This window comes from Mesoplodon mirus (assembly GCF_964341445.2).
Source record: "Mesoplodon mirus genome assembly, chromosome: 2".
In the NCBI taxonomy this organism is placed as follows: domain Eukaryota; kingdom Metazoa; phylum Chordata; class Mammalia; order Artiodactyla; family Ziphiidae; genus Mesoplodon; species Mesoplodon mirus.
The window spans coordinates 223,128,205-223,142,356 of NC_138977.1; the positions used below are offsets into that span (position 1 = coordinate 223,128,205).

The following is a 14,152-nucleotide window of genomic DNA, read 5'->3' on the forward strand; positions in this document are numbered from 1 at the left end:
ATCCATGAGAATATACACTCTGTGAGTGCAGGGACCCTGTCCGTCTAATTACTGCTGGATTCCCAGCTCCTAGGACAGCATTGGGCACACAGTAGGTCCTCAATCACTGGAGGGTGGCTCTTAAAGGGGGTGCAGAGCCTGAGTCAGAAGAGTTGAAGATGAAGGGTCAGGCTCTCAAATGGTCTTCGTTAACGAAGTTGAAAGATCAGGGGCAAGTCATTTCACCCCCGCAGGTCTCAGTTTCTCCAGCTGGAAAAGGGGGGTGAGCAGGACAGGAAAACAACCCAGACGACCGGTAAGACCCTTGCGGTTTCCGCACTGTGGGTCGAGGTTTTCAATCAATCGATGTATTCTTGCCTTTCCTCCTTTCATCCATTTGTCCATCCATCCAATCATTCTTTCCCATGGGCTGGGTCCTGGGGATATAACCTTGAGTGAGACACACCTCCTCTCCTAAAGGGACAAATAACTTTCTAGTGGCAGAGAGGGAAAGGAGGTAATTCCTGCACTGACCAGCTAAGGGCCAAGGAGACTCCTGGGTCTCTGGCTGGGCCATTCATGCAGTGAAGGAAACCAGAGCTAAAATCCCACAGACGCTGCAGTGATGGAACATGTATGTTAGTTACATCCAGGGAATCTGATCAAGAAACCCAAAGAGAGTCACCGTTGAGGACAGACTGCGGACAGAAGAGGCTCACTCCTGAGATCTCTGCAGATTATCTGTCCCCCATCTGTGCCATGGAAGGACTGGAAATCCTCCTCACGAGAACAATTACAATCACTGCTACGTTCCATCTTAACTAAAGAGCTTAACACACGCACCCACGTACGAACGTGAGCACATGTGAGCACACAGGAGCACACACACACAGATGCCCTGGGCCAACCCCTCAAGAACTCATGTAGGACTGGAGCATGCATATGTCTTTCGAAACGCCCCATAGGAGTTCTGATGTGGCACCCTGGATTTCGAGTCAACGAGCCTCCTGCCAAGTTTCCTTCTGATCACAGTTGTAGAGGTCAGTGATAACAGCGTGAAATGTATCCAGGAGGATCTCAGCAGGTGAGCTTTCCTAAGCACCGAGAACACTGCAGTCACAAAACAAAAGCTAGGGGGCTTCCCTGGTGGCGCAGTGGTTGAGAATCTGTCTGCTAATGCAGGGGACACGGGTTCGAGCCCTGGTCTGGGAGGATCCCACGTGCCGCGGAGCAACTGGGCCCGTGAGCCACAACTACTGAGCCTGCGCGTCTGGAGCCTGTGCTCCGCAACAAGAGAGGCCGCGATAGTGAGAGGCCCGCGCACCGCGATGAAGAGTGGTCCCCGCTTGCCACAACTAGAGAAAGCCCTCGCACAGAAACGAAGACCCAACACAGCAAAAATAAAATAAATAAATAATAAACTCCTACCCCCAACATCTTCTTTAAAAAAAAAAAAAAAAAAGCTAGTCTGTGGGGGGGCGGGGTGTGATGAATCGGGCAATTGGGATTGACATGTATACACTGTGTATAAAATCGATGACTAATAAGGACCTGCTGTATAAAAAAATAAATAATATAAAATTCAAAAAAAAAAAAAAAGAGAGACAACCAAGAGCTAGAGCGAGGCTGAAGGATAAGGTCCAGACAACAGACTGGTGGTTGTTGGGGGGCAGGGAAGGCTGAGGGGAGGGGAAATGAGTGAAGGTGGTCAACAGGTACAAACTTCCAGTTATAAGATACATAAGTTCTGGGGAATCTAATGTACAGCATGGTGACTATAGTTAACAATACTGTATTGTGTTTTTGAAAGTTGCTGAGAGTAAATCTTAAAAGTTCTCATCACAAGAAAAAAAATTGCAACTACGTGAGGGGATGGATGTCAGCTAAGCCTATCGTGGTGATCATTTTGCAATATAAACACATATCAAATCATTATGTTGTACACTTTAATACAATGTTATATGTCAATTATATCTCAATAAAACTAGAAAAAAAAAGGAAAAAACAAAAGCTAGTCTGGGGATTCAGCTCAGCACCCCGGGATGCACCCCCAGCCCTCGCAACACACCCACCCGGGAGAGCTGCCCGCAGGTCCCGCACATTTCCTTCCTTGCTGCGGTCCAGCCTAACTCTTTAAAAAACAACTTCATAATGTACCCTGGAGTCACAATCACAGCCCCTTGTTTATGGGCTTGGCCAGATCAGATAAAATTTCATTCTCTGAATTGGTTCCTAATTTAATTACTCTCCGGATAAGCGCTGGCCTCCCGTAGCTGCAGGGGAAGGACTCAGGAGGCACTGGCGCCAGGAGCCACGAGCTGCAGTTCTCGTTTGGCAGCTGGTGGAGGATGAGTTGTTCTGGGGCCTTTGCAGATCAAAGGGGATTAGAATAGTGGGCTTGGGCCAGGCGGTCACCGTCTGTCCACCCAACCAGCCTGTGTTTATTGTCCCCAGCCAATCAAGAGGGTGACCTGTGGTTTTACTAAGCGCTCAGGGAAAACGTTCAGGGTAACTGGACTGACTCTGAAAACCCAGATTCAGTCCTGACTCTGTGTGGCCTCTCTGGGCTTCGGTTTCCCCATCTACAAAATGGGGCTAGACTATGTTTCCCTGAAGCCCTTTCCAAGCTCTAAAATTCAGACAGTTCAGGTGGGGATCAGAACCTCATCTGAGAATCAAGCCTTCTCTAGGGCCAGGGAAAAAGCATATAAAAAAGTAAATGAGGGGCTTCCCTGGTGGCGCAGTGGTTGAGAGTCTGCCTGCCGATGCAGGGGACACCGGTTCGTGCCCCGGTCCGGGAAGATCCCACATGCCGCGGAGCGGCTGGGCCCGTGAGCCATGGCCGCTGAGCCTGCGCGTCCGGAGCCTGTGCTCCGCAACGGGAGAGGCCACAACAGTGAGAGGCCCGCGTACCACAAAAAAAAAAAAAAAAAAAAAAAGGACAGGTTGAATGGGCAAAAAAGTCTGTTGCATGATTTGGGAGATTGGGATTGACATATATACACTAATATGTATACAATAGATAACTAATAAGAATCTGCTGTATAAAAAAATAAAAGAAATAAAATTCAAATTAAAAAAATCAGATGAGAACTTCGTAAAATAAATATATATACACATAAATACACACACACACACACACGTCTCCCTAAACAATCCTATACCTTCATAACTGATCCAAAGGTACATAAACCCCCACACACACAGAAAAAAAGAAACTGCTGACTTAAAAGTGGGCAGGCCTGCATTTTTCTATTGATTTGCTTCACTTTTAACAGCCAAAAGCAAATTTATTTTCTACCATATAAATGGCAACTGAGGTTTCATCTACTTTCCAATACATCATTTTTCTTCTCTGAGCCAAATTGTGAACAATGCAAAAGATCCATGGATTTTCGGCTGTCGACCCATGGGCAAAAGATTTTTTTTTTTTCCTGGAAGCTATTTCCAATAAAGAGGCCACATTTGTTAAGGTCACTCTTCCCTTTTGTGTATCTTTCCATATCTAATTTCTCACAGAAACTGCTACAGAGCAGGTATAAACAGCGTTTCAACGTTAGGGCAACACAGATATCAGGCTGATCCCACTTTCATTAATCGGAGCCTTCTTTCATCCTCTCATTTAGTGCTGCTGATAACTTTCTTAGCCAAGTTCAACATGTCCTAAAAGCAGCTATTTCCTCTGACTTTCAAAATAGTGCGCTTGGATTACTGGCCTGAAGTGGGGTTGGATGGGGCCTTCCTGGAACTATTATCTTTATAGAGAATTGTGACAGAATAAGGGAAGGTCCCACCAGTGAAGGTCAGGCTACAGATGACCAAAGAAAAGGCAATCGTGAGCTTCCCACGGTTCAAGAACACCCAGGTACACAGGAAGATGGTCCTCCCTAAGGACGCACCATCTCTAAGCCCAGACGGTGTTTCTTTCAGACAAGAAATACTGATGGGTCAAAGCAAGAGGCAGGGCCTCCCTGGTGGCGCAGTGGTTGAGAGTCCGCCTGCCGATGCAGGGGATACGGGTTCGTGCCCCGGTCTGGGAGGATCCCATATGCCGCGGAGCGGCTGGGCCCGTGAGCCATGGCCGCTGGGCCTGCGCATCCGGAGCCTGTGCTCCGCAACGGGAGAGGCCACAACAGTGAGAGGCCCGCATACCGCAAAAAGAAAAAAAAAAAAAAAAAAAAAAAGCAAGAGGCAAACAGGGGAAGTTTAGTGCTTAATGCTGGATGGTACACAGGCAGCGTGGGCCTACAACTCAGCTCTCCACGCCCCTCCCCTCAGACCACCACCCTGCTTTACTTCCTCCCCGGGGTGGGGTTCAGCATCCTGGGACCCCAAGCAGAAAGATGCTTGAAACTCCTATAGCCAGGACACCATGCCCTTTGCAAGACAGAGGAGGAGTCCTGCTACCCCCAAACCGAGTCCCAGTCCTAAGGCAACAGTGCCCAGTGGGAGAGGAGGTGTTGGTCCCACCAGAGAGAAGGGCCCTGGGCTGGCTGGGATGCCAGACAAAGGAGGTCCTGGTAGCAGGCAAACAGAGGCCAGAGCTGGGGTCCCCGGCCCTGCCAAGACCCCCCTGGGTCCCCACTCATTTGTCCTTCACGCTGTGATGATAGGGAGGTTTCCAGGCAGGGGATGAGCCTGGATTCAGGGCTGGCTTATGGACTAGGTTGGCCCTCTCCAACAGACCAGACATCCCCCCACTCTGTTATGTGTTGAGACTCTGGAGAGAGGCTTTCCATTGAGGGCTGCCAACAGGGAGTTTCGAGAATAAACCCACCGACCCAACACACACACACACACACACACACACACAGTGCCAGGCGCAGAGGCCCTGGCCCAGCCCGACTGCAGCCCCCAATCTCTCATTCCAAAGAAGAGGGCAGAGACCAAATAAGTGGTGATATCCTGCCTCCAGCAAATGTCTGACAAATCTGCACTTTTCTTCATGGAAAATTAAAAAGCTAAACGGCCCCAAGAATCTGATGGAGGAGGACATCCTCCAGGGGCCCTCAGACTTCATCCTTGAACCAGAAACGAGATGGCGGAAAGAACACCCATCCCCGCCTTCTTCTCACATCTTCCTACAGCAACAGAAATTCTGAAATCAGGTGTCTGGTGACATGACCCAGAGATGAGCCAGCTGCGGCCAACTCCCACCTGGATGTCTAGGAAACTGAGGACAGAGAAGCCAGCCGGTCCCACGGGACCTGGGCCAAAACTTCGCCCTGCCCGGGGTGGTTGCAACTTAACAGACAGCGTGATCATAAGTGTCTGTCGGGAAACCCAACTACTTGGCCCAATTCCCCGGGGCAACTCTGCTTTCTTGTAATCCTGGAGATCCCTTACGTGCACAAAGCAAATACGGTTCTGTGTGTGTACATTTGGAAGACTTTATATAAACAGGTTCATGAATCAGAGGCAGTAATCCTCTGTAGACCAATAGTCTGATTTTTGGTTTGGAAATTATGGTCCCTATAAATACACGCCAGGACATACTTTATATTTTTAATGCAAATATTTACATTCCAAACAAAGGAGCATGGAACTTAAAGACAAGCTATTTATACTGGCCATAAGAAACACTGACGGCCTCCACATTTCTATCCTGAGTAAATGGCTCCTGCTTCTATTTCTGAAATACCAAGCAAAATTCCATAACGTTTATCCCCAAGACTCTCAAGACACGAAAAACTGTGGTCACTACCTGTTAATAGCCCAAAAATCTAGTGTCAGGAAATCCAAGGTTATTACATTAGGCTCTTGACTCCTTCAGAAATTTAGTGACAAGCATTAACTCTCCTGCACCATGCTGCCAAATTGGGGATACTTTTCTGTCTTCTGGGGGCACACCCAGGGGCCCACATGAAATCCATCACAGCCCTTTCTCCAGGACTAGCTGGCTTTTGATGCATTAATTCAACACATGACAGTCTCTCGTGACTGAGTGGGCCCCCAGACAGCCTCCTCACCCTTGAGAGGCTTGCTGGGCCTGGGTGAGTGGACCACACCCAGGAAAACTAGAAAGAACGTGGTATAAAGTAGGTTGAGTTCAATAGCGTAGAATTGCAGACGCTCAGAGGAGGATGGTAACACCTGGATGGGAGGATATGGAGAGATGGTAAGAATTACTGGCAAAGCTTCCCGAAGGTGGTGATGGGAGTGGGGGCAGGGGGCTGATGAAGGTTCAGGCCATGCAAAGAGGGGGCTGGATCCACAGCTCCCCTCTGGGATGAACCAGGAGGGAGAACCAAGAGGAGGCAGAAAAGGCTCTCCCACTCAGGCTACCAGGCTGTCAGCCAGCCAGTGGCTCCGCGGGCACCCCCCCTTGTAAATTACATGTGTATTACAAAGGCTAATCATTATCTCAATCTGGCTAATCACTGCCATGCTCTGCAGATAACAAGGCCTGGTTAACAGGCTCACTTCCTAATCGCAATGTCCCCCTCAATATCCTTATCAAGTGCATATCTAATGCTGCCCTTATCAGCTTATGTCTAATAGGTGCCACGTGCCAGCCCCAAACCCCTGCCCCCACCCCCCGTGGGTCAGGCCCTGGGCTAAGTACTTATTATTTGCTGTGTGTGGAGGTGGGGTGGGGGATGGGGGGTATCTTCTTGCCCACTCCTGATGTTTCCTTCCTCGTGGAGAGAGCGCCACCTGTGTACCACCACTTGTGTCTACACCTGGTGGTGTCCATCCACCCCTATCCCAGGAGTGTGCGAGGAGGAACTAGACATAGGTAGCCTGGCCTTGCCTCTTCCCACACAGAGCAGGCACTGCCCCCTGCTGGCTGCGCTGTGGAGGAAGGGGGCCGCCCCAGGGGGAGGCTGCCGCTTTCCCACTCGACCCAGGGGAGGTCAGCCGGCCTAACTGCCCACTCCTCACTTGAGGATTGCGATGCCCACGTGCCCACCGGTCCAATCACATTCTACTATGTCTACTTCAGTCAGGAACAAACCTTGCATTTTTACCTCTACCCATCTCTCTCCTCCCCTCTCTCTCAGTAGGTTCAGAACTTGGCCAGGAAAGAGGGATTCAGTTTGGGGAGCTCCCTTGAACCCTAACTTGTACTACTGGTACTCAAACTACACTACAAGGACAAGGTAGAGATTATTAACCCCACTTTACAGATGAGGAAACCGAGGCACAAGGAGATTAAACCACTTGCCCGGGGTCATGATCAAACGCAGGTCAACGTGGTGCCCAGGCTCACCCCACCACCTCCAAGGGACTATACAGGATTCAACACCCAGGCTAAAAGAACATCCGCATGATGGGCACCAAACGTTTGGTTGATTGGAAAATGAAGGTGCTGGCCGAACTTACTTCATCCAGCCCGAGTCAGTTAGCATGTGTCACAAAGGGCAGACAGAGCTGCCCAGACCCCTTTCAACAAGGGGTGAGAAAATAACACACCTTCACAGACCTCTCAGACTCTGAAATGCACCTTCTAACATCACAGCAAATGTGCCATGGGCCCTGGCCCTTGGGGCAGCTCCTACAAGGGCACCGCAGAGTGGGACACAACTTCCCCCAAGATCCAGGGCTGCCCCGAGAGGGATAGAATGGCCAACTCTCAGGCCCTTTCCCCCTCAGAGGCCACTCCACTATGTTTTCGACCACAGGGAGCATAAAGGGCCAGCAAGCACATACTCCATTTCAAGAGAAGACGTGAAACCACCAGGTTCCCGCATATCACTGGAAAAAACAATTGTGCCTGCCGTGTAATCTAATTATTTGCCCATGTTGGGGTATTTTCCAGGCACCTGGGTAACTTGGCCGCCTGTTTCAATATTTTTATCACAAACACAATTCTGGAAAGTGTCCAGGTTTCCATTATAATGATACTCTCTGCTTTTGAGGATCTGCCAGCCTCACTTTCTTCAGAGACCTGAAAGGTCTGGACCAGGACAATCTCTAGAAATGTAGCATAGGTGTCAGGGAGAGCCTTCCCCGGCAAAAAGCCCCCCCCACACACACACACACCTGCTCAGGACTCTCTGAAGCTTACAGTGGTGCTCAAGATGTAACATTCAAAAGCCAGCCACCCCAGCACCATTTCCTGGTCTGCCCTGGGCTTAAGCACATCTCATGGGAGCACAGCCAAACTGACCTACAGCCTGTCCACAGCGTTCCGCTGGAAGCATCCCAGAGGGCAACTGTGGATCCAGCCCCCTCTTGGCACAGATGAAGAATAGCCCAGAGAGGTGAAGCCACCAGCCTGACTAGAACCCGATGTGTCCTGGGGCTCCTGGCCTTACGGGGTGTCAGAGAAGCCCTCTGAGGTAAAATATGCTAGAATTCCTCCCCCCCACACACACCAAGAAATATACACATCTACATAAAAAACTGTACGTGCAGTTTCAGAGAGAGCAGAGATGTCCCCCGTCCCTGGTTATGAGCTCTAGAGCTAAAGAATACCACAAAAGCCGATGTTTCTTAAGCACTTACTGTATGCCAGGCACCACTCTAAGTACCTGGCAGGTATGGTCATGTATAGGACCCCAGCTCTCAGGCCAGGGGTGACGTCGCCCCAGACCACTCCAATGTCAGAGTCGCTAACCCAGGCTCCTGCGCACTCTGGGCAGCACTGTGTAACTCTGACTTGCGCAAGTTCTGCTTCGCCCACTACTCTGAGCGCAGCCTCTCAGCTCCCACGCACCTGGCCCTGGGCCTGCACCTGGAAGAAGGCGTAAATGCTGCATGTAGCTGCTGCTGATGAAAGAGACTGCTCGCGTTTCCTGTACATCCGTTTCGAAATCAGCAGAGACTGGGAACCTGCTTTCTTTTGCCACCTCCCCACCCCTTACCACTTGCTGATTCACACCCGCCTTCCCCTTCTAGAGCCAGGATTGTTTTTCTCAACCTCCAGCCTCATCTCCCTCCTTCCTCCACTGCCATTCCGTGCTCCTCGCTCCTGCACATCCGGATGGCTGAAAGCTTCTTCCCTGTGATCTCCAAGAGCCTCCCTGCCCTCTGATTGAGACAAAGGAGGACACCTGTCTGACCTGGCTGGCACAGGGCCAGCTGGGAATCAGTAGGGGCCCAGCAAATGACAGCTGTTATGACCAAATGTCTTCCTCCCCAACCCCTGTACTTAAAAAATATATATATTCTGTATTGGCCCAAATCCACACAAAACCTTTACTTTTCTTCCTAGATATGGAGACTGGATACTCAGTAGATAACTGCCACCTCTATGCTTCACTTCATGCTGTGAAGACACGGGTCTACACATAAATCATCTCGTCCCAGTGCTTCATTTTAAAGGATGAGCGTCACAGGAAGGAAATCAGACCCCAGCACTTGAGAACAATAACGAAAGACCGTGTGCAAGTCCAAACAGTCTCCCAGTACGTCGTTAGCTAAGTGAGAAGACAGGCTCTGGATTCACAGCAAAGCAACACAGTTCTGGCGGAACTCAGTCAACATCACCTGAGCATCCCGACTTTCAGGTGGATGCACTGTTCTCACCAGTGGCTGAAAGTGTCGCTTCTAAATCACGTGCTGCTGAAGAGATGCCCAGTGACAGAGTGCTCACACAGTGACACTCCCAGGCCAGCTACGTTTCAAAATAGTTTCTGTTTTTAGAATTTAAGGAAACTCCTTTCTCACACAAATGTGTCCCAAATGACACCTGGCAATCCAGGGCCTGCTGAGACCTGGGGACCAGGACAGGGTCTGGATACAGGGACAGGAAGCAAGAACTCCCCACCACAGCGAATGTCCATTCATCTAGGAGTTTCCAAGAGGCTCCAGCCCAGCAGAGTGGGATGAAAGAGCCGGCCCAGGAGCTGGAGAATCAGAGACCTGGGCTGACTTGCCACTTCTGGGCTGTGTGACTTCAGACCCACTGCTCCGAGCCTCAATTTCCACATAAGTAAAAGGAGACTCCTCCTGTACAACCCACCTCTCTCTTTCCTTGCCTCACTGTCCTGCCCACCTTTGAACGCAGCTCGCTGTTCAGTTGTCCATCAGGTACAGGCATTTTTTCCTGCTCCCTTCCTACAAGGGCTGGGACTCTGTCTTATCATGGTGTACTATTTGATAATGAAATTATATGAAAAGTTTTAGGCAGGGTGTCTCTTTCCACATGACAAGAATTCATCGCTTTGCAAAGCAGAAATAGAGACACAGATGTAGAGAACAAATGTATGCACACCAAGGGGGGAGGGGTGGTGGTGGTGGTATGAACTGGGAGATTGCGATTGACATATATACACTAATATGTATAAAATAGATAACTAATAAGAACCTGCTGTACAAGTAAATAAATAAATAAAATTTTTAAAAAAAGAATTCATCAAATAGCTATCGAATGGATGCATGACACACAGCACCTGAAACAGCCGGGCACATGGCCACAGGCACATCGGGCTCCCGTCAATTCTCAGTCCCTCGGCCTCGGGGAGATGCGATCCCCATGCCCTGTCAGGTGTCACATGTCTCTGACAGTGGGATGCCCTCCCCAGTACACAGACACAGGGCCAGATGTCAAGCTTCAGACCTCCTGGCAGAGTACTCACCCCACCCCCTACTTGTAGTACTGGAGCCCACACTTAAATGTCCAGGCTCGAGAATTCTCTTGAAAAGTAACAAGACCTGTCAAGTCGATTTTTTTTTTTTCCCCAACTGTCTGGAGCTGAGCCAAAGCTGCCCTCCTTAGGTAGGGCATGTGCTCACCTGCCCAGGGCATCCCCAGAGTGTCTCCCGTCTCCCCATCCCCTAGAGCTAGCCCGGATGCAGATGCTAGCCATGCCATCGGCAGATGCTAGGCAGATGCTAGCCAGGCCACCTCCAGCCAGGCCCTAGGTGGCCTTGGACAACCACAGTCTAATCACAACCCAGCCCTAACCTAAAGCTTCTGCTAGCACAGGTTCCAAGAGCCTGGGGCTCCCGCGGCCCAGCTGGTTGACTTGGAGTTTCTTTCCTGCTCTTTCTCCAGACACCAAATAAGCAGAGTCCACTTCCCAACCTCTCCCAAACTTTCCTGTAAACATAGCCTCTTCCAGATGCGGGGATTAATCTTCTCTCCTTCAGGCCAGCGGAAAATCAAATTCCTCACCTCTTCTGGCCAGGGGCAGCAGCAACAGAGGAGAAGAAAGGTGCAGACACAGAGGCCTCACGGCAGCCACTGTGACAGTGCTGGGATGCCTGGCCATCTAACCATCAAAGAAAAGCAAGGCTCACGTGGGATCCACTATGGACAGACCCGCCTCTCCACCTCCCACACACAATATCCTGGATGAATTAACCCTGCTCACTGCAGTCATACAATACCCAGAGAGAAAAAACACAAAAACATTATTGAGTTTCCCTCAGAGAGCCCTAGAAATGGTTCTCCCGGGGAGCTGGACCTGGGAGGGAAGAAGAGCTCTGCAGCTCCACTTCTGGCTCAACTACGCACCTATGCACTGAGAGAGAGAGACCACGGCAAGCTGCTTCACCTTGCTGGCTCAGTTTCCGCATGCAGCAGGAGGCAAGGAAAACATTTTCCCGCCAATCTTTCAGGAGTATTAGAGACAAAAACGTATTTGATTAAAAACTACCTAATAAAAAGGCATTTTTATGCCCATGCTATTTTGAACAAAATCATATATGATTTGCACCTCAAGACAACCTGATTCAACGTACAGTTGGTAAAATTAATAAGTGCCACGTTCTAGAAGGAAGGGTTCCTGATTTTGCACCATTTGGAAGCGGGGCGGGAGTAGGAAAGCTGGGCATGGAAAATGGTGTGCGAGGTTCTAGAGGAACTTGGGGCAAATCTCCAGGCCTCAGTTTCCACCTGGGCGTCTCAGCGGGTGCACGTGCCCCCGGGCTGCTTTCTGCTCCAACATCGGCTGGCTGCCCTCTTAGGAACTGCAGCTGATAAAGAGGAGCTGGGGCCCTGCGAAGCCCTCGGCTCAGCCTCCAGAACAGCGCGCCACATCCCTTGCCGGGGCGTCCTGCGGCTTCCTGGACATACAACTTCATTCCCCAGAACTCCGTGCCATCAACTCACCCTGCATGAATGCAGCGAAGGGCCTCGGGGAACCGGAAAATGGGGGCCGGAGGAGCGAGTCTCAGCCCCAGCCTTTGCCGCCTCCTTCTCGAACCTCCCTGCTCGAGGCGCGGACGTCCAGCTGCTACAGCCGGCACCCGAGCCCCAGCCTTCAGTCCACACCCGCCGCTCCAGCCCCGCGGGCCGACCCCGGGCTCTGGGCGGACGGGCAACGTGGGCACCAGGACCGCGACGGGGCGGTCAAGCAGCCGCGCCCAGGACCCTGGAGGCTCCAAATCCTAAACACACACGCACACACAAGCGCGCGCGCCGGCCAATCCGTTCGCCCGGAGGAGTCGGAAGGCGCTTCCACAGCTCTTCATTCATTCCCCCAAAGGCGAGGTTCCCTTCTCCCGGGCGCCTCCATCCCAAGATCCTAGGGGGCTCCAAGGGGGCCAACTGCGCCACGAGCCGCCCGCCATCCGCCCACGGCCGCCGAGTCCTCTCCACCCGCACACACAACCCAACAGACTCGGGCTCCATCACGATCGGCAGCGTCGCCCCCGCGCAGGGGCCGTTGCCACCCCGGCTCCCCACAGCTTCGTCACCCCGCAGCCCCACCGCCCGGCCGCCCCGCCGCGCCACTCGGCTCAGACCTGCAGCGCTCGGCTCGCCGCGCCCAGGCCGGCCGGGAACGCCGCCGCCGCCGCCGCCACCGCAGCCGGGAAGCGCTGGCTACTCCGGAGTCACACCGCCTCCTGAGCTGCGGCGGGGCGCTGGGAGGGGGCAGGGGGCAGGGGGCGGGGAGGAAGGAAGAGGGAGCGGGGGCCAAAAGTTCAGGCCGCCCCGGGCCTCGCCGCGCCCCCGTCTCCTCCCAGGCCCGCCCCCGCGGTCCCCCTCCCGGAACCCGGTCCCACAGGCTTCGGCGCCTGGGACCCCCCCGCAAAGCCTCCCCTCCCTGTGCGGCCGCAGGACTGGAGCCGGGGCGAGGAGGCGGTTCTGAACCGGAGTCCGGGAAAGAGTGGCAGATGCACACCTACCTGCCCCGGGCCGCGCCTGGAAACTTCCCAGAAGTGCGCCGGGAAGCGGAGCGCAAGGCTGGGGAATCCCCACCCCCACCCCCATCCCCACCCAAAGCGCGCTCTTAAGGAGAAAGCACCGATCTGTCGGTCCGTCGGTCCTCCGCCTGCAGCGCGCCGCCCCGATTCCGACTCCTGGGGTCGTTCTCCTGGACAGCCACCCCGTGCGTGCCCCGTGGCGTGCGCCCCTCGCCGGCCTCCGGCTGTCCGCAGCGCCACCACCCCGCCGCCGAGTCCCCCGTCCCCGAGCTCCGACCGCATTTTCCCGAGCCGGGGAGGGGGGCGTGCGACCCTTCCCGCGGGGTCCCCAGCGCGCGGGGCGCCCAGAGCGCTTCCAGAACCGGCGGCGAGGGGACGCCCTCGGCTGGGGGCCGCGGTTGCCTCGGGGAGACAAGGCCGAGGGTCGCGGGGCCCAAACCTGCCTCGGCTCCGCGCGCTCGCAAGTTCATTGTCTGCCTGGGCCGTCGCCGCCGCCGCCGCTGCTGCCGCCGCGCCGGGAGCGCCGCGGGGAGTGAGGCTGCGCGCAGCCTCCGCCAGCCCGGACTCCCTACGCCCAGCCCGGGCCGCCCCCGGCGCTGCCCGGCCAGAACGCGGAGGGGCGCCGGAGCCCGGAGCCAGACACCCACCCGCCGCTCGTCGCCGCCCCCGCCGCCGCGCCTGGCACCCAACTTGTACCTGAGAAGCCCGAGTCCAGCCCGGGAGCCTCTTCGGCTCCGGGTCCGCGGGAGCGCGCCCAGCCCCGCGCCTCGAGCCCCTCATCCAGGGCGCGTCAACCTGACTCCCCGAGCGCAGGGAGGAAAAGTTTGGGAGTGACGTGCGGATGGCGAATGAAACATCCGAAAAGAACCCTCCCCCCCCGCCCCATGTCGCGCTGACACACATCAGCTCGAGTCTGGAATGTGAGAAAAAGGCGTGTGCGCGGAGCGGTGGGTTTGGTTCCCGCCCCCTCTCCTTCCAAGTAAACACGGCTTGTGCGATGCGGTGATTCCAAATAGAAAGCAAACCGAAACCCCTAAAGTCTGCCAATGACACCCTGCCAGGGACATTTTTAACGAACTTGGCGGTCTGGAGCCAGCCCATACGTTGATATTCAAGGCCACGGCGCTGGTGG

General features: G+C 53.5%; 1 protein-coding gene across 6 annotated transcripts in view; it reads right to left on the minus strand.

The window, feature by feature from the left end:
- The window catches only part of CHST15 (carbohydrate sulfotransferase 15), a 99,539-nt gene extending 85,721 nt beyond the window's left edge, over positions 1-13,818 (minus strand). For 5 of the 6 annotated variants that reach the window (XR_014295321.1, XR_014295322.1, XM_082636093.1 and 2 more), the window contains exon 1: positions 13,717-13,818. The gene's annotated coding sequence lies outside the window, so the exon portion shown is untranslated. Of the gene's footprint in view, positions 1-12,618; positions 12,686-13,716 lie in introns of those variants that run through there. The other variant, XM_082636092.1, reaches the window with a different exon arrangement.
- Positions 13,819-14,152: the final 334 nt, after the last annotated feature.